Here is a 21,448-nt window from a genome sequence, read left to right on the forward strand (position 1 = left end):
GCGACCCACTCTAGAATTCTTGCCTGAAAAATCCCATGGACAGAGGAGCCTGACAGGCTACAGTCCAAAGGGTTGAGAAAAACTAGATGTGACTGAGTGCCCGAGCATGCACCCAACAGAAGTTTCTACACTGTTTAATATAGATTTAATAAGAACTTTCTATAGAGAATTAACCTCAATACAAGTCCTTGTCAGACTTTTTAGATGTAACTCCTATATGTAATAGTACAAACATAAAGCATTATTTCAGTCTTTCACAAGATATAAAAATCACCCAGTCTCCTGTCATGAAAGTGCTCCCTCTCTCACTATTGGCATTCAGGATTAAATCAGTTAGATTGTTCTACTGTTTTTAATTTTCAAGCACGGAACAACTGCACACTCTGCCTGATATCATTAAGATAACTTGAGGATGACTAGCCATATGTTGACAAAAAGCAAGATTCATTATTGTGATTAAATAAAGCAACCACTCTCTTGTTAAAATTCCAACCATTTCTCCCTCACCTCACAGCTCACTGCCATTAAAACATTCTTTCACAGAAATTGTGTGGAGAAGGAAATGTCAACCCACTCCAGTATTCTTCCTAGAGAATCCCATGGACAGAGGAGCCAGGCAGGCTGTAGTCCATGAGACTGCAAGAGTTGGACATGATTTAGTGACTAAACCACCACCAACATATTTAATGTGAGGCTGAGTTTATTTAAAGAGGCAGGAAAAGCTGACACTAGCTGACACTTTGGTGCAAATATTCTTCTTCTAAAGTAATATTGTACTGATGGTTTGTTACATTATAGAAAACTCAGATTTCCATGTGGCATCCTAAGTTTTTAGGCAACTGTAATGTCAGGTCCATGAATCAAGGCAAATTGGAAGTGGTCAAACAAGAGATGGCAAGAGTGAATGTCGACATTCTAGGAATCAGTGAACTAAAATGGACTGGAATGGGTGAGTTTAACTCAGATGACCATTATATCTACTACTGCAGGCAGGAATCCCTCAGAAGAAATGGAGTAGCCATCATGGTCAACAAAAGAGTCCAAAATGCAGTACTTGGATGCAATCTCAAAAATGACAGAATGATCTCTATTCGTTTCCAAGGCAAACCATTCAATATCACGGTAATCCAAGTCTATGCCCCAACCAGTAACGCTGAAGAAGCTGAAGTTGAATGGTTCTATGAAGACCTTCAAGACCTTTTAGAACTAACACCCAAAAAAGATGTCCTTTTCATTATAGGGGACTGGAATGCAAAAGTAGGAAGTCAAGAAACACCTGGAGTAACAGGCAAATTTGGCCTTGGAATACGGAATGAAGCAGGGCAAAGCCTAATAGAGTTTTGCCAAGAAAATGCACTGGTCATAGCAAACACCCTCTTCCAACAACATAAGAGAAGACTCTATACATGGACATCACCAGATGGTCAACATTGAAATCAGATTGATTATATTCTTTGCAGCCAAAGATGGAGAAGCTCTATACAGTCAATAAAAACAAGACCAGGAGCTGACTATGGCTCAGATCATGAACTCCTTAATGCCAAATTCAGACTTAAATTGAAAAAAGTAGGGAAAACCACTAGGCCATTCAGGTATGATCTAAATCAAATCCCTTATGATTATACAGTAGAAGTGAGAAATAGATTTAAGGGCCTAGATCTGATAGATAGAGTGCCTGATGAACTATGGAATGAGGTTCGTGACATTGTACAGGAGACAGGGATCAAGACCATCCCCATGGAAAAGAAATGCAAAAAAGCAAATTGGCTGTCTGGGGAGGCCTTACAAATAGCTGTGAAGAGAAGCGAAAAGCAAAGGAGAAAAGGAAAGATATAAGCATCTGAATGCAGAGTTCCAAAGAATAGCAAGAAGAGATAAGAAAGCCTTCCTCAGCAATCAATGCAAAGAAATAGAGGAAAATGACAGAATGGGAAAGACTAGAGATCTCTTCAAGAAAATTAGAGATACTAAGGGAACATTTCATGCAAAGATGGGCTCAATAAAGGACAGAAATGGTATGGACCTAACAGAAGCAGAAGATATCAAGAAGAGGTGGCAAGAATACACAGAAGAACTGTACAAAAAAGATCTTCATGACCCAGATAATCATGATGGTGTGATCACTGACCTAGAGCCAGACATCCTGGAATGTGAAGTCAAGTGGGCCTTAGAAAGCATCACTACGAACAAAGCTAGTGGAGGTGATGGAATTCCAGTTGAGCTATTTAGAATCCTGAAAGATGATGCTATTAAAGTGCTGCACTCAATATGCCAGCAAATTTGGAAAACTCAGCAGTGGCCACAGGACTGGAAAAGGTCAGTTTTCATTCTGATCCCAAAGAAAGGCAATGCCAAAGAATGTTCAAACTACCGCACAATTGCACTCATCTCACATGCTAGGAAAGTAATGCTCAAAATTCTCCAAGCCAGGCTTTAGCAATATGTGAACCATGAACTTCCAGATGTTCAAGCTGGTTTTAGAAAAGGCAGAGGAACCAGAGATCAAATTGCCAACATCCGCTGGATCATGGAAAAAGCAAGAGAGTTCCAGAAAAACATCTATTTCTGCTTTATTGACTATGCCAAAGCCTTTGACTGTGTGGATCACAATAAACTGTGGAAAATTCTGAAAGAGATGGGCATACCAGACCACCTGACCTGCCTCTTAAAGAAACCTGTATGCAGGTCAGGAAACAACAGTTAGAACTGGACATGGAAAAACAGACTGGTTCCAAATAGGAAAAGGAGTATGTCAAGGCTGTATATTGTCACCCTGCTTATTTAACTTATATGCAGAGTACATCATGAGAAATGCTGGGCTGGAAGAAACACAAGCTGGAATCAAGATTTCCAGGAGAAATATCAATAACCTCAGATATGCAGATGACACCACCCTTATGGCAGAAAGTGAAGAGGAACTATAAAGCCTCTTGATGAAAGTGAAAGTGGAGAGTGAAAAAGTTGGCTTCAAGCTCAACATTCAGAAAACGAAGATCATGGCATCTGGTCCCATCACTTCATGTGAAATAGATGGGGAAACAGTGGAAACAGTGTCAGATTTTATTTTGGGCGGCTCTAAAATCACTGCATATGGTGACTGCCGCCATGAAATTAAAAGACACTTACTCCTTGGAAGGAAACTTATATCCAACCTAGATAGCATATTCAAAAGCAGAGACATTACTTTGCCAACAAAGGTCCATCTAGTCAAGGCTATGGTTTTTCCAGTGGTCATGTATGGATGTGAGAGTTGGACTGTGAAGAAGGCTGAGCGCCGAAGAATTGATGCTTTTGAACTGTGGTGTTGAAGAAGACTCTTGAGAGTCCCTTGGACTGCAAGGAGATCCAACCAGTCCATTTTCTGAAGGAGATCAGCCCTGGGATTTCTTTGGAAGGAATGATGCTAAAGCTGAAACTCCAGTACTTTGGCCACCTCCTGCGAAGAGTTGACTCATTGGAAAAGACTCTGATGCTGGGAGGAATTGGGGGCAGGAGGAGAAGGGGATGACAAAGGATGAGATGGCTGGATGGCATCACTGACTCGATGGACGTGAATCTAAGTGAACTCCGGGAGTTGGTGATGGACAGGGAGGCCTGGTGTGCTGTGATTTATGGGGTCGCAAAGAGTCGGATATGACTGAGCGACTGAACTGAACTGAATTAACAAAAACAAATAAACAACAAATACACTTAAAAAAATTCTTTTGCAGAAATGAATACATGGCCATAAATCTCATTTCTTTTTTAAACTCATTTTAGTTTGCTGTTGAAACCTTGAAGTTCTTCTTTGGGTATATCAAGGAGCTCAGTAAGTGAGTACTTCATTATTATTATTAATATCTAGAGTTTTGAATGGTTTCCCTTTGCACGAGCTTTTGCAATCATTGTTTTGCAGTCTCCAGTTAAATAGGACTAGATTAAATCATAATGGACTCTTTTTTTATAGTAATACTTATTTTAAATATTTCAATATTATTTGCAGGAATCTTTTACATTCCCAACTCACTAATTATCATACTTAACAAAGCCTTTTTTTGTTAGAGTAAAAGAGCAAGGCAATTGCCATCATTAGCATGCATACTAAAACCAACTTGGGAATGTGACCTTCATCTAGGCGTTGAATGATGTCCTAAGTGTTATCCATCCTGCCTGTTATCTCCACACAAGACTGTGTGGTGTTGGGCAACTGAATTGTTTTTATTAACAAATAGTAAATTTTCTCTTAACTTGTTTACACATTTTCCTGTAACAGATGACTAACATAGGAAAGGTCATTGCATGATACAGAGTTCCAACTAGGTGTTAAAGGAGGGAGGGAAGATAGAGTCTAGTGATAAGGAAAATTACTAAAGCTTTCTTTCTTTGTGCCTTATTTGGGAAATAGAATTCTAAAATGACTTAAAACTTTCCATCAAAAGAAAAGCAAGAGCCTGCTGGATACATTTTTATTAAAAAAAAAAAAAGGCAAGAAGGAAAAGGAAAAGAGAGAGATCTACACAGCTATTATGTAGAAAAAAATGAAAAGACATTCAGATTATAATGCATAAATTTATATCTATTATCACCAGTCCAGATGGAATATTTTAAACCTTTCTAAAGAGCCCCTAAAATAAGCAGGAAAGAGATTTGAAATTTCTGATAATTGAAATAAATCCTTTTGTGTACTTCTAAGGCAGATGGTGGGCTACTCTCAAGAAATAACACTTGAGGGGAATGGTCAGGGTGGTGGAGGTGATTCTGGTCCATTGAACTCAGAAAGTATGTGTCCTGAAGCTACTGCTATTAAATACATATCCTGAATCTATAACAGCTCCATCTCCATGACCATTTGCATGGTAAACTTAGGAAGGCACAGTTTTAGAATCTCATTTATGTAGATTGGAAGGAAAATAACAATCCAAGTTTCCTTCCTGCCCAGAGATTTACATTCTCTACTTCAGAAAGGAGAATGTTATATCATCAGCAAAAATATAATGAAGAGCCACTTAAAATTCTGGTTTCACTGATCATCACATGCATTTGCTTTTGTTTTCCAGTTTTTTGCAAGCTCCAGTGTATGTACATACATTAAAAACATAGATAAATAAATAGATGATATATTAACATGTGCTAAGTCACTTCAGACTGACGTACTGCAGTCCATGAGGTCGCAAAGAGTCAGACATGACTGAGTGATTGAACTGAACTGAACTGGACTGTAGCCCACCAGACTCCTCTGTCCATGGGATTCTCCAGGCAAGAATACTGAACTGGGTTGCCATACCCTCCTCCAGGAGATCTTCCCAACCCAGGGAATGAACCCATGTCTCTTATGTCTTCTGCGTTTGCAGTCCAGTTCTTAACCACTAGTGCAACCTGGGAAACCTGATATATTAATAGATATAGATAATTACTTTGGACATGTGTATTTATCCTGTGTTTGGAGGGATCAGCTAATTAGAGCCCTATTCTAAAGTTTCCAAGGTCCACACTTTGCCTTTGCTCTGTGGCAGAAATTGTATCCTGTGATACTGGGATTTCTGATAAGAAATATGTACTTAGGCTTCATCCCTTTGCTGACACATAGCTCCTAAAAGCCCTGGAATTTCCAAAGTGCTGAGAGTGATCAGAGAGTGGACAGGGAGGCCTGGCATGCTGCAGTCCATGGGGTCCCAAAGAGTCAGACACAACTGAGTAACTGAGCTGAACTGAATTGACAGTGATCAAGGTGTCTTTTGTGATATTAATGAGGTGACTTTGGGAAAGTCCCAAGGTAACCTAAGGACAGGGGCTGGTTGCCAGGAGACATATCCCTGAGATCTGAGATCTTTTAGCATCACCTCTCACCAACACCACCTCAGAAAACGGGAGAGGAGCTAGAGATGGAGTTCAATCACCAAGGTTCAGTTGTGCCTATGTCATAAAGCCCCTATAAAAATGCCAAAGGACAGAGCTTCTGGATTAAAGACCGCATGGAGGTGTTGGGAGGATGGTGCTCTGAAAAGATGTGGACGTCCTGTGCCCTTTCCCTGTATCTCGCTCTATGCATCCATTTCATCTGGCTGTTTCTGAGTTATAGCCTTTCATAAAAAATCAATCATCTGCTAAGTAAAATGCTTCCCTGAGTTGTATGAGCCACTTTAGCAAGTAATTGAACCCGAGGAGAGGTTCATGGGAATCTCCAATCTATAGCTAGTGGTCAGAATCACAGGTGACAAATGATGTGTAAAGGCAGGTTGTGGTTCAGTCACTCAATCGTGTCCAACTCTTTGTGACCCCATGGTCTGCAGCACGCCAAGCTTCCCTGGCCTTCACTGTCTCCAGGAGTTTGCTCAAACTCATGTCCACTGAGTTGATGATGCCATCCAACGTGGAATGTTCAGGTAGACAGTATCAGAGTTGACTTGAAATGTAGGACAAAAGCTGGTGTTCTGAGAATTTCTTGTTGTTGATGTGGGCAATGCCCAGCCACATACACACAAACACATACACACTGAAATTGTTCTCAGAACACCTTTCTACACTCAAATCTCTAGTTAGCCAAATTCTAAAAGTAGATAGTGAGTCCCAAGATGAAGAATGTGAGGGACTACCAGTAAAAGAGTACAAACCATCCTCATGACTGAGTGAAAAAGATCCCAATACTAGCCTTGCTGAAGGGACATTAAAAGATCTGTTTGGACACATAACATTTTTATTTGCAAGTCTGTCTATCCAAGGCCTACCATGTAACTTAACTGAATTGCAATTCCTGTAACTAAAGAACAACCAGAAGGAAATATGTCCTGGGTGTGGGTCTTGAAGAAGGATAAATTCTGAAGGCTTTCTTATATCATCTCCTCTGGGTTTTTAGAAGGTAAGTTGGATAGATTTTCAGATTAGAAATTCTTTAGCTCAGAAGGGCCAAAGAGCCCCAGATGGAAAAGACAATTGGCCAGGCTGGGCTTTGTCTGGGCTTCAAGGGTCGAGACCATAAAGAGATGGTGTGTGCCAGTGCGTGGTGTGATTTTGGCTACTGGGAGAGAGAGTCAGAGGAACTTGGGGAAAGAAATCTTATCCAGGAACTAAGAGTGGCCCTGACATCAGATTTCTCTAGAACCCTAGAGTAGCTACAGGACCAGGTGGACGTCCAGCCAAGGAAGCAACGGAAAGCCATCCATGTCTGAGATGCACAACTAATAATATCTTAGCGAAGGTGTGGATAGATACGGCTCACCAGGAAGCCTCTGGAGATCACAGGTGACTGAAATTCCCTTCGGTGAGGTTTTCAGGGATGAAGGCTTAGGAATACCTTAGAGCTGACCGTTGGAGAAGGCAATGGCACCCCACTCTAGTACTCTTGCCTGGAAAATCCCATGGACAGAGGAGCCTGGTAGGCTGCAGCGCATGGGGTCACTAGAGTCGGACACAACTGAGCAACTTCACTTTCACTTTTCACTTTCATGCATTGGAGAAGGAAATGGCAACCATCTCCAGTGTTCTTGCCTGGAGAATCCCAGGGACGGGGGAGCCTGGTGGGCTGCCGTCTATAGGGTCACACAGGGTCGGACACAACTGAAGCGACTTAGCAGCAGCAGCAGCAGAGCTGACCGTGGCCGGTCAAAGGAGCTAAAAGCAAAGGAGTGGTTCCCAAAGGCGCACAAGTCAAAAAGAGCTTGGGGGATAGCAGGGACCGGAAGCCAAGGAGGCAGTCTGTAGTCAAAGATCCAGTTGTACGATGCAGAGAACAGACATATGGATACCAGAGCAGGGAAAGGAGGGTAGGATGAATTGGGAGACTGGGACTGACATGTCTGCAGTGCTCAGTCACTAAGTCGTGTCCAACTCTTTGCAACCCCATGGACTGCAGCCCACTAAGCTCTTCTGTCCATGGGATTTCCCAGGCAAGAATACTGGAGTGGGTTGCTATTCACTTCTCCAGGGGATCTTGCTGACCCATGAATCAAACCTGCATCTCTTGCATCTCTTGCATCTCTTGCATTAGCAGGTGGATCCGTTACCACTAGCACCTCCTGGCAAGCCTACATATATGCTGCTGCTGCTGCTGCTGCTAAGTCACTTCAGTCGTGTCTGATTCTGTGTGACCCCATAGACAGCAGCCCACCAGGCTCCCCTGTCCCTGGGATTCTCCAGGCAAGAACACTGGAGTGGGTTGCCATTTCCTTCTCCAATGCAGGAAAGTGAAAAGTGAAAGTGAAGTTGCTCAGTCATGTCCGACTCTTAGCGACCCCATAGACTGCAGCCCACCAGGCTCCTCTGTCCGTGGGATTTTCCAGACAAGAGTACTGGAGTGGGGTGCCGTTGCCTTCTCTGATATATATGCTACTATGTATAAAACAGATAACTAACGAGAACCTACTGTATCGCACAGGGAACTCAGTGCTCTGTGATGCCCTAAATGGGAAAGAAATTTTAAAAAAAAGAGGGGATATATGTATATGTCCCTGTGAGAGATAGGGAGGCCTGGTATGCTGCAGTCCATGGGGATTGCAAAGAGTTGGACGTGACTTAGGGACTTAGGGAACCACAACAGCAATATGTATGTGTACAGCTGATTCACTTTGCAGTACAGTAGAAACTCACACAACATGATAAAACAGCTATACTTCAATAAAAATTCATTAGAAAAAGAATTTTGTTGGCAAAGCATAGGTAACTTGTTAAAAGCATAAACAACAAGAAAAACAAAGAGTTGTGGCTAAAGAGGCTATCACTTTTCCCAGCAACGCTACACAAAAGCCTAGTAATAAAACCATCCCTTCGGTGCTTGTAGAATCAGGGTCATTTATGGGAACTCAAAACATTCTGGTAAGGACCTTCATAGCTAAAAAGAAGGGCAGAGCATCATTCAGGAACTTGCATCCAGAATGTCTCAAGTAGGTGGCAAACTTCTGAAAGGCAGAGATATTTTAACTTCCCTGTTGTCCTGAACAAAGAACTGATTGCACTGATGACAATGGCTCTTGTACAGCCTGGGCAAACACATCAGGGCCAAGAGATTTGCTTACATGTCCATCCTGCTTGGATTTACACATTAATAAGGGTCTTAGTGGATTTTTAGTATCCGCTGAGAGTTCTCCACCACCTGTCACAGGAGTGCTTGCATCCACAAGCTGTCTTGAGTCAGAGACAGAGCAACAGGTTTAATAAAGCTGGCTGAGGCCATGGCAAACAGCATGACCAGTGCAAACGCATGAACACACCAGCATGTTGTTCCAGCAGCCTCAACAGCTGGTCAGTTGTGAGCTGCAAAGAAAGGAATGAAAGAGGAGTACATTCTGGATAAGATTCTTTAAAAATATATATATATTTTTGACGTGGACCATTTTTAAAGTCTTTATTGAATTTGTTACAATATTGTTTTTGTTTTATATTCTTGGGTTTTTTGGCCATGAGGTATGTGGCTGCTTAGCTCCCCAACCAGAAATCGAATCCACACCCCCGGCATCAGAAGTTGAAGTCTTAGCCACTGGACCACTGGGAAGTCGTGCAGAGAGGACTCTGATACGACAAAAGAAGACAGCAGAGGAAGGCGCCTTGGAAATCTCACTCCAGTTCTGATGTTAGAAGACCAGGCCATAAAACTGGGGGAGTTGTTCTTCCATAATGAAAGAGAAATCCAAATAATTGAATAAGGCAACTGAAGAAAGCAATTAAATGCAGTGCTTCAGGATAGACATCAAGGCCATTAATGGCAATTAATGCCTTTTGTTCGTAGTTTTCTGTATGGGGTATTGTAATTTCTATATGGTAAAATGATCTATTTTTTCACTTCATTAATCAGAAAACATGATCATTGTGATCCAAAAAAGTGGCCTCATTTTACTTCCCAGCCAAGATTTAACTGCAAGTGCTTACAAGGAGGCCCCATTTTCTCAAGGCTTTATCGCAGTTAAAAGACATACTACAGCCCATTAGTCCGCAGGCTGTGGATTATTATAATAAATACTTAAAACCACTTATCAAAATAAAGAACCAAAACACCCTCTGCCATGCACCAGGCCTGATTTTTTAATCAGAGCCTCTCACTCGCTAATTGGAAGTACTCAGGACTCCAAATGATTCGTCTTATCGTTGGTGAGAATTAAAAAGGTTTTACACTGGAGATGTTTTAACATTTCTCCCAACTAGGTCACCCTCATTAGACTAGCTTTGAAGCTTCTATTACACTTTCCTTCTTATATGTCAATGCAAAAAAGGAACAATAACGCTGGCCTCTGCAGCCGATGACTTACAAAGTGGCTATTCCGTATGAAGTCTACCGTACACGTAGTCATGTGCTAAAGGGGAAAGAAAATAAATTTCTTCCAGAAGACTATTAAAGCCATTTGATTTTATTTATTTTGCAGTCTACAAATGCCTGCCTGAAAAGCAGGCTGGCTTATTTGATCTGTTTAGGAACTTATTTATAGGATGTTAAAGAGATGCAGCTCAGCTGGTAAAGAACCCGCCTGCAACGTGAGCGACCTGGGTTCGATCCCTGGGTTGGGAAAATCCCCTGGAGAAGAAAATTGCAACCCACCCCAGTATCCTTGCCTGGGAAATCCCATGGACAGAGGACCCTGGTGGGCTACAGTCCATAGGGTTGCAAAAGAGTCAGACATGTCTTAGCAACTAAACAACAGCAACAAAGGGATATTAGACACGATAGGAGGATTGTCAGTAGACATGTTTGCCTTTTACAGAAAAAATTTGCTGAAATGGTAATGAGATTAGGAAAACATCATCCTACCCAAAGTACCAGACCTTGCTTTCTGCATAGGATCTTTCTCTGAGTCTCACAAAGCAACAGCAGACAACAATGAAAAACATCAAAGGCCCATGGGGAGAAGAGGAAATGGACAGGGAGCCCTGAGAAGTGACAGGAAAATACTCATTTCCTCTGAAGGCAAAGGGGAGGAACTGTGAACACTGCATCAAATGGTCAAGAGAGTCTCCATAAACCAGGTAATGGAGGGACAAGCCTCCAACACAGCACTTTCTGCTGCCCTGGGCTCACAGTTCCCTGAATGACCTGTGAAGATGGCTAGCTGCTTAACTGTGCAGAGATAGACATATTGAAGTTAACCCTCTACTCTCAATCAATATTCTGTTTGAAACTCCAAAGAAAATCAGCTTCAAACCTCCCAGAACCCCACCATCTGCCAGTCCTTTGAATGAGAGCAAAGGTGGCCCACTCTGTGGGCTGAGATAATTTGTTCTTAAGGCTTAGTTAATTAGGAAAGTTGTCTCATTATCAACTAAGTGTCTTTCATACAGCTCAAAGGAACTGACTCAGAAGATTCATCTCAGAAATGAGGCCAGGGCCAGAAAACCCAATTATTATTCATCAATGGTCCCATTTTTAGAAGTATTGATGAATGAAAAAGTCTTGACTTTTACTGGAGACACAACATACTCACAGAGCTCAAAGGAAGAGAGTAAATAAAGAAAAACTCAGAGAAAAAAGTGTTAGTGTTTGGCAATGCTTCTGTTCTCCTTTCTGAGCCTAAGATATATTTATTGAGTTGGTCCAAAAGCTCAGGTTTTTCCATAGCAGCTTATGGAAAACATGAACATTTTGTGATGTGATGCATGGGTTCTCAGTCGTGTCTGACTCTTTGTGACCCCATGGACTGTAGCCCGCCAGGTTTCTCTGTCACTGGAATTCTCCAGGCAAGAATACTGGAGTGGTTTGCCATTTCCTGCTCCAGGGAATCTTTCTGACCCCCTGGAGACAGGGATGGAACAGCATGGACAGGTTGGAGACAGGGATCGAAGCCTGTCTATTGCGTCTCGTGCCTTGGTAGGTTGATTCTTTACCACTGTGCCACCTGGGAAGCCCCAGTAACATTTTGGCCAACCTAATACCTTCTGTCTTGTTGACTACTCTGAGGCTGCTCCATTCCTAACCACCTCCACCACAATTGCCCATTTATGGACCTCCTGCTAACACCTCCCCATCGAGCACTGCAGTTACAAAAGGACAAATAAAAGGTACAGAAGTTACTGTCTCTGCAGAATCCAAATGGAAGTAGAAGCTGTCGAGTGCACACCACCTATAGTAGTGAGAAACATGCAGCCTTCTGTGCCTTTGTCTCTGTCTCTTGACTATTCTTGTCTGCAGTTCTGCTTTGGTTTTATGTGTTAAGTTTGGTTACAGGTTTACGCGTTAGGCTTGGTTTTATGTTAGGCTTTATGTGTTAGGTTTGGTTTTAGGTCCTGGGTTAGGTTTGATTCCACATTTGTTGTGTCTTAAGACATCCAGGAACGAGTGCCAATGCCAACATGGAACTCTGATCCAACATAGTAAGGCCTCGCACTCATCTCCTCTCTTCCTTTTCTCTTAAAATTGTCTTCTCCATTCTTCTCAGCCAGAGGCTGGTTCCTCTATTCTCACTACTTATAATGTGTTTGCCTCCCCAAATCCATCTATAGTTTCTCATACTGCTCAGCACTGTTGACTCATATTTTTATCTTAACCAGTCTTCACTACAAATAGATTCTCTCCATTCCCATAATATATTTATACATCCCTGTTAAAAACCTCTGTTACCTGTGTACTTAAAAAATCTTTCCCCTCCATTCCTTTTCCACGGAGCCACAAACATCTTGAAGACAGGGATTCTGGTATGATAACACAGTAAGGTGCTTGGATCATAGGAGGTACTTGATACGCTTGTGTTGAGTGAAAAAATTAATGTCAGCATATGGAAGGTAGAATCTGTTCTGTCCTTTCATTTAAGTGTCTTTCTCACTCTTTGTGACCAACCATCAGACAGTGATTTGATTGTACAAACATACATTTCTCATCACCATTGTTACCGACTTCTTTGAACTTATTTCTTTATTTATAGAATTATGGAAACTCAGGATTAGATGTCCCCTTAAAGATCATTTCAAGCAACATGTACCTTCTCTCATTAAACTCTCCTCTTTTAAACTAAAGAAAGAAAAGCTTGCCTGATTGCTGTCTTCTTAAAGAAGGTACAATCTTTTGGACATTTGAGAAAATCTCAGGAGTTAAAGTGTAACTAGGGAAATGGAGGTTGTTCATATATGTTTGGCTCTTAAGCTAGAACATGTGGATTCAAACCCAGCTTTCACACTTAATGATCAATGTAACCTTGAATATGGTATACAATCTCCATTTTCTCATTGCTAAGATAAACATAAGAATAAACTCGACCTCTTAGAGCTCTTATGGGGTTCATCAAGATAAAGCATGTACTAGTGAGGGCCCCTTTCACCTTGTAGGCACAGTGGAAGCACTCGGCCTTGGTTCTCAGTACTGTTATTATTAAGCTGTAGCCACGTTCCTTGTATCACTGAGAAAAGGCCCGTCAAAAGAAACACAAAGGGGTGTAAACACATTTACTCATTTTTTTTCATTGCAGCACTACTTTTTTAACTTTTTATTTTGTATTGAGGTAAAGCCAAGACTCATTGGAAAATACCCTGATGCTTGGAAAGATTAAGGGCAGGAGGAGAAGGGGACAACAGAGGGTGAGATGGTTGGATGGAATCACCGACTCAATGGACATGAGTTTGAGCAAACTCTGGAGATAGTGAAGGACAGGGAAGCCTGGCGTACTGCAGATCACAGGGTTGCAAAGAGTCAAACACAACTTAGCAACTGAACAACAACGACAATGTAGCCAATTAACAAACAAGGCTGAGACAGTTTCAGTGACCAGCCAATGGACTCAGCCATACATGTACATGTATCCATTCTCCCTCCAAATTCTCCCATCCAGCCTGCCACATAACACTGAGCAAAGTTCCCTTTGCTACCCAGTAAGACCTTGTTGGTTACCCATTTTAAATACAGCAGTGTGTACATGTAGATCCCAAACATTGTGCAGTCTCAGTTCCCTGACCAGGGACTGAACCTGGGCCATGGCAATGAAAGCCCAGAATCCTAACCACTGGGCCACCAGGGAACTCCCAAAACATGTTTATTCCTCCGCCTTGCCATACAAGCATGAACACCCATACCCTCCTCTCCACTCACTACAGAAAAGCTTCCTTTGTGTGATGCAAAGTGAATCTCCAGAGAACACTGGCTTGCACCTCCTGGGTACCTTGCTATGCTATGCTATGCTAAGTCGCTTCAGTCGTGTCCGACTCTGTGCGACCCCATAGATGGCAGCCCACCAGGCTCCGTCATCCCTGGGATTCTCCAGGCAAGAATACTGGAGTGGGTTGCCATTTCCTTCTCCAGTGCATGAAAAGAGAAAAGTGAAAGTGAAGTCGCTCAGTCGTGTCCGACTCTTAGCGACCCCATGGACTGCAGCCTACCAGGCTCCTCCGTCCATGGGATTTTCCAGGCAAGAGTACTGGAGTGGAGTGCCATTGGGTACCTTAAACATACTTAAAATTTCCACTGCTTCAGTTCTCTGGGTCCCCCAGTCTGTTATCCTTCCCCATCCCATAACAATAGCTCATAATTATAGGTAACATTTATGGCATGCTTACAATGCACTTTACAAATTTTTAACTTATTTAGTCCTCAAAACACTTAGAAAGGCACAATTGTTATATCATCAGATTATTAACCTATTTTTCAAATTAAGAAACTGAAGCAAAGAGAGGTTAATTTGCCCCAAATTATATTTAGAGTTAAAAGATGCAGAAAAATGCAAAAATGCCAAATGAAAAAGGCATTAAAATAAAAATGCTTTAAGACTGTGGCAAATCCCCAGGAGGGCCAGGGAGTTTGTCTTTAAGAAAAATTACTGAATTGTACTAAAATATGTACAAACCCTTTCCCAAAATTCTGCAAAAGATCATAATGAACCACAAGGTAGAAAAATTTGAGACTTTCTGCAATTAAACTTGAGCAAGTTTAGACAAAATTCTGCAAAGAGAGAAAGGGGGTTGGGGGGAAACGAAGGAAGGAAGGGATGAGAAAAGAGATAAAGCAGGCAGGGAAGAGAAATAACCATTGTGTGCAAGACATCTTTTCTGAAGAGCTGAACTGTATGATTTATTCATGTGCTAAATTCTTTTGTCTCTCTTTCCATTGCACCCTCTGGGGAGATTCCAGTCTTTCTCTGTTCCTGTTATATGGTCATCTGAGACATGTTTCACCCCGGAGTCTGTCTTCAATCTCTGTTCCTTCATTCACTGAAGAGACTACCAAACATTCAGGACTCAGCTCAGAAGGACCTGTGACTTTCCTCTTCCTGAATATCCCCTCCCCATTGAGTTTGCCTCAACGATCAGCCTCATTTAGATCCCACTCATATGAATCCAGTTCTCGCCTGCTGGCCCTTTCTGCTCTGGCCCACATTCCCTTTTCTTGTGTCAGAATTAACACAGCTAAACGTCTTCTCTTTCGGAGTCCAGGGCACCCTTCATTTCCACTCTCCACTGCTGCAGCCAGAGGGCTATCTTTGTGTCTACACACACCAAAAAGTTATGACCAACCTAGACAGCATATTAAAAAGCAGAGACATTACTTTGCCAACAAAGATACGCTTAGTCAAGGCTATGGTTTTTCCAGTAGTCATGTATGGATGTGAGAGTTGGACTATAAAGAAAGCTGAGAGCCGAAGAATGGATGCTTTGGAACTGTGGTGTTGGAGAAGACCCTTGAGAGTCCCTTGGACTGCAGGGAAATCCAACCAGTCCATCCTAAAGGAAGTAAGTCCTGAATATTCATTGGAAGGACTGATGCTGAAGCTGAACCAATACTTTGGCCACCTGATTCGAAGAGCTGACTCATTTGAAGAGACCCTGATGCTAGGAAAGATTGAAGGTGGGAGGAGAAGGAGATGACAGAGGATGAGATGATTGGATGGCATCACCGACTCAATGGACATGATTTTGAGTAAACTCTTGGAGTTGGTGATGGACAGGGAGGCCTGGCATGCTGCAATCCATGGGGTCGCAAAGAGCTGGACACGACTGAGCAACTGAACTGACTGAACACACACCAAGTCCATCACCATCACCAACAGCTCCTCCACTCCTGCGGTGGGTCTCAGGGTTAGCCCATACTTTCCCCTCCAGGCTTATTTCACAACCCTCTCCCTCTCACTCTGTGCTCCAACCTCCAGAACCTCCCTTCCACTGCTCAGACACATCATACTCATCTCTGCCTCAAGCACCTGCAGACGTCCATTCTATTTCCCCTCACTGTCTTCTCTCTGCTCCACTGCCCTTTACCTGGCCTTTGCCGACTACCTTCTAAATTTCACTGAAGGCCTCCCCGGTGGCTCAGCATTAAAGAATCCGCCTGCAATGCAGGACATGCAGGAGACTGGTGTTCCGATCCCTGAGTTAGGAAGATCCCCTGAAGGAGGGTGTGGCAACCCACTCCAGTATTCTTGCCTGGAGAATCCCCATGGAAAGGGGAGCCTGGCAGGCTACAGTCTATAGGGCCCAAGAGTCAGATAGGACTGACGTGATTGGGCACACAAGCACGGGTATCTTCTTAGGAAGTCCTTGCCTGAACTTCCAGCCTGGAGCGTGTTCTGTTGTTAGGTGTTTCCTGCCTTTCTACAACACTTTCTTTTCCTTCTGAGCACTAGCCTCGGTCTCTGATTATACATTCACTTCTTTGAGTGTTTTGTTGGAAGTCCTGCTTTTTCCATCCACTGATTGTCAGCACCGTGAGCTCAGAGACCACATCCAGCCGTCCTCATTATGTCAGTCAACTCTGTCCGTTCAGTTCAGTCGCTCAGTCGTGTCCGACTCTTTGCAACCCCATGAACCGCAGCATGCCAGGCCTCCCTGTCCATCACCAACTCCCAGAGCTTACCCAAACTCATGTCCATTGAGTCAGTGATGCCATCCAATCATCTTATCCTCTGTCGTCCCCTTCTCCTCCTGCCCTCAATCTTTCCCAGCATCAGGGTCTTTTCCAATGAGTCAGTTCTTTGCATCAGGTGGCCAAAGGATTAGACTTTCAGCTTCAACATCTGTACCTGCCACATATGCAGAGTTTGCAGCCTGAATGAATGGTTTCAGCTCAGAATCACAGCAAACCTAATTGTTGGGCCATGAGGACACACAGCTAGTGTAGCCACAAGCTCTGGCCCCAGTTTTAGAAACCAGCTTACTCAAACCTAACTGGCATGGTTTTCTATACCCCCCGAACCACCACCTCCATCCAGACAAAAGCTGACCCTCATTTCTACAGGGTCATAGGAAGGCAGTTGGTTTGCAAAATCAGATTTTTTTCTGGGTACCAAAGACTCACTTGGCTACCAGATCCCTGTAAATGCAATTTTGTTGTTAAAGAAGTGAGTTAATTAGGAAAGATTCGTTTTTGATACATTATAATGAAGGAAATTTCTACGCCTCTTCTAAAAAAAAAAAAAAACCACCATCTGGTACAAATATAAAGAAAACTCACCCTGCTAATGACATGTGCAAACATGAATAATGAAACCTCTAGGGGAGCAGAAAATCTCTCTCTGTGGGTAAGGATTTTTAGGAAGTCTGCCTTCTTTGAGGAAAGTTTTCCAGGGAAAAGGAAGAGTGGCTTTTCATTCTCAGTGCATCAATCTGCATTTGAATTAAACGAGAAGACAAAAGAAAGTCCTCCAAGCCATTAGAGATTTCCAATTGCTAAATTTCCTCCAGACAGCATGAAGATAAACAGAAGCAGAGTATATGATATTCAGAAAGCATCACAGAAGTTGGCCTCACAGAGCCAAAGAAGACGCCACTACAAAGCAAACATTGTCAGGGAAAATTGAACTTCCACCAAAAGCAATAGGCACTGCACTAAAGGTATTGAGACGAGAAATGCTATTCACACAGCAGCCCAGGGTTTCCAAGGACAGACAGCGAGCTGGTGCAGCGTTCGTGGATGGCTGCCACCAGGCGGTCACCGTGGGTATTACAGCTACTTGAAATGCTTTTAACTCCAGATTTCCCCCAGAGAAAACTATCTGTGAAAATTCTCAAATCTAGAGATCACGTCCTGGTATGACCACTCTATTAAAGCGAACTCTGAAAATTATATTTTTTCCCCTTAAAAATGGACCGGGGAGCAAAATAGAGCTCTATTACAGCTAAGCTGAACAAGCTTGCCTCATAAAATGTAACTCTATTTTTGTCCCCCCACTGTCTCTTAGAATTTATTCAATGAGGCTGGTTTTTATGTCCCTGTTTCAGGATGAAAATTCAGGCAGCCTCCTACACTGGTGGTGGGAATGTAAATTGTGGTGCAGCCATTATGGAAAACAGAACAAAGATTCCTTTAAAAACTAAAAATAGAGTTACTATATGGTTCAGCAATCCCACTTCTGGACATATATTTGGAAAAGATGAAAACTTTAATTCAGAAACATACATGCACCCCAATGTTCAAAACAGCACTATTTACAATAGCCAAGCAACCTAAATGTTCATCAATAGATGGATGGAGAAAAGAGATGTGGTATACTGCTGCTGCTAAGTGGTTTCAGTCATGTCCGACTCTTTGTGACCCTATGAACCATAGCCCACCAGACTTCTCCTTCCATAGGATTCTCCAGGCAAGAATACTGGAGTGAGTTGCCATTTCCTCCTCCCGCAGATCTTCCTGACCCAGGGATCAAACCCACATCTCTTACATACAAGTTCATTTGTATCATATTTTAGATTCCATGTGTGATATCATATGATAATTATCTTTCTCTGACTGACACACTTCACTTAGTATGACAATTTCTAGGTCCTTTCATGTTGCTACAAATGGTATTACTTCATTCTTTTTTATAGTTGAGTACACAATATTCCGTGATAGCTCAGTTGGTAAAGAATCCACCTCCAATGCAAGAGACCCCAGTTCGTTTCCTGGGTCAGAAGATCCACTGGAGAAGGGATAGCTATCCACTCCAGTATTCTTGAGCTTCCCTTGTGGCTCAGTTGGTAAGAATCCATCTGCAATGCAGGAAAACTGGGTTTGATCCCTGAGTTGGGAAGATCCCCTGGAGGAGGAAAGGCTACCCACTCCAGTATTCTGGCCTTTAGAACTCAATGGACTGTATAGTCCATGGGGTCACAAAGAGTCAGACAGGACTGAGCAACTTTCACTTTATACAATATTCCATTGTGAATATATGGGAACTTCCTAGGTAGCACTAGTGGTAAAGAACTTGCCTGCCAATGCAGGAGACTAAGAAATGCTGGTTTGATCCCTAGGTTGGGAAGATCTCCTGAAAAAGGAAATGGCAACCCACTCCAGTATTCTTGTCTGGAGAATGCCAGGAACAGAGGAGACTGATGTGTTACAGTCCACGGGGCCACAAAGAGTCAGAACAATTGAAGTGACATGGCATGCATATACTGGTCAGAATTTCAATCTTGCATTCAGCATTAGTCCATTCTAGCTGATCCAGAATCCAGCAGAAACCTGATGTTGGGGAAGGAGAGGGTGTGTTGTCTCTTCTAGCTTAGCATTTCTAACCCCTAAGTGATGACAGAGATACCAAGTGAATATTTCATGCAAAAATGGGCACAATAAAAGGACAGCAATGATATGGACCTAACAGAAACAGAAGATATTAAGAAGAGGTGGCAAGAATACACAGAAGAACTGTACAAAAAAGATCTTCATGACCCAGATAATCACAATGGTGTGGTCACTCACCTAGAGCCAGATATCCTGGAATGGGAAGTCAAGTGGGCCTTAGAAAGCATCACTACAAACAAAGCTAATGGAGGTCATGGAATTCCAGCTGATGTACTTCACATCCTAAAAGATGATGCTGTGAAAGTGCTGCAATCAGTATGCCACCAAATTTGGAAAACTCAGCAGTGGCCACAGGACTGAAAAAGGTCAGTTTTCATTCCAATCCCAAAGAAAGACAATGCCAAAGAATGTTCAACTACCACACAATTGCACTCATCTCACACGCTAGCAAAGTAATGCTCAAAACTCTCCAAGCCAGGCTCCAACAGTACATGAACCATGAAATTCCAGAGTTCAAGCTGGTTTTAGAAAAGGCAGAGGAACCAGAGATCAAATTGCCAACATCCGTTGCATCCTAGAAAAAGCAAGATAATTCCAGAAAAACATCTACTTCTGTTTCATTGACTACAAAAAAGCCTTTGATAGTGTGGATCACCACAAACTGCAGAAGATTCTTCAAGAGATGGGAATATGAGTCCACCTTACCTGCCTCCTGAAAAATTTGTATACAGGTGAAGAAGCAATAGTTATAACCAGACATGGAACAATGGACTGGTTCCAAATAGGAAAAGGAGTACATTAAGGCTGTATATTGTCACCCTGCTTATTTAGCTTATATGCAGAGTACAACATGCAAAACGCCAGGCTGGATGAAGCACCAGCTGGAATCAAGATTGCCAGGAGAAATATCAATAACTTCAGATATGCAGATGACACCACCTTTATGGCAGAAAGTGAAGAAGAACTAAAGAGCCTCTTGATGAAATTGAAAGAGGAGAGTGAAAAAGCTACCTTAAAACTCAACAATTAAAAAGAAAGATCATGGCATTCAGTCTCATCACTTCATGGCAAATGGATGCAGAAACAATGGAAACAGTGACAGACTTTATTTTCTTGGGCTTCAAAATCACTGCAGATGGTGGCTGCAGCCATGAAATTAAAAGACTCTTGCTTCTTGGAAGAAAAGCTATGACCAACCTAGATAGCATATTAAGAAGCAGAGACATTACTTTGCCGACAAAAGTCCATCTAGTCAAAGCTATAGTTTTTTCAGTAGCCATGTATGGCTGTGAGAGCTGGACCATAAAGAAGGCTGAGTGATGAAAAATTGATGCTTCTGAACTGTGGTGTTGGAGAAGACTCTTGAGAGTCCCTTGGACTGCAAGGAGATCCAAACAGTCAATCTTAAAGGAAATCAACCCTGAATATTCATTAGAAGGACTGATGCTGAAGCTGAAGCTCCAATACCTTGACCTCTTGATGTGAAGAGTAGACTCATTAGAAAAGACCCTGATGCTGGGAAAGACTGAAGGCAGGAGGAGAAGGGGATGACAGAGGATGAGATGGTTGGATGGCATCACCAAGTCAATGCCCATGAGTTTGAGCAAGCTCTGGGAGATGTTGAAGAAAAGGGAAACCTGGCGTGCTGCAGTCCATGGGTTCAAGGGAGTCAGACACGACTGAGCAACTGAACAACAATTGCAAGTGATGACATTTGAAATGGAGCCTTTGGCAAGTAATGAGGATTAGGTGAGACCTTGAGGGTGGAATCCGTACAATGGGGATTAGAGCCCTTCTGGGAAGAGACACCAAAGGACTTGCTCACTTTGTCTTTCCATGAGCAGGCTCTGAGTAGAGGCCACATGAGAACACAGCAAGAAGGTGGTCGTCTGCAAATCGAAAAGAGAGTCTTCCATGCTAGTACCGTGATCTCAGACTTCCACTCTCCAGATGTATGAGAACACAAATTTCTGTTGTTCAAGCCACCCAGATTATTTGTTGTTTGTTCAGTTGCTTAGTCACGTCAGACCCTTTGCGACCCCATGGACTGCAGCACACCAGGCTTCCCTGTCCTTC

The sequence above is a fragment of the Bos indicus genome, chromosome 1, assembly GCF_029378745.1.
Source record: "Bos indicus isolate NIAB-ARS_2022 breed Sahiwal x Tharparkar chromosome 1, NIAB-ARS_B.indTharparkar_mat_pri_1.0, whole genome shotgun sequence".
Lineage (NCBI taxonomy): Eukaryota > Metazoa > Chordata > Mammalia > Artiodactyla > Bovidae > Bos > Bos indicus.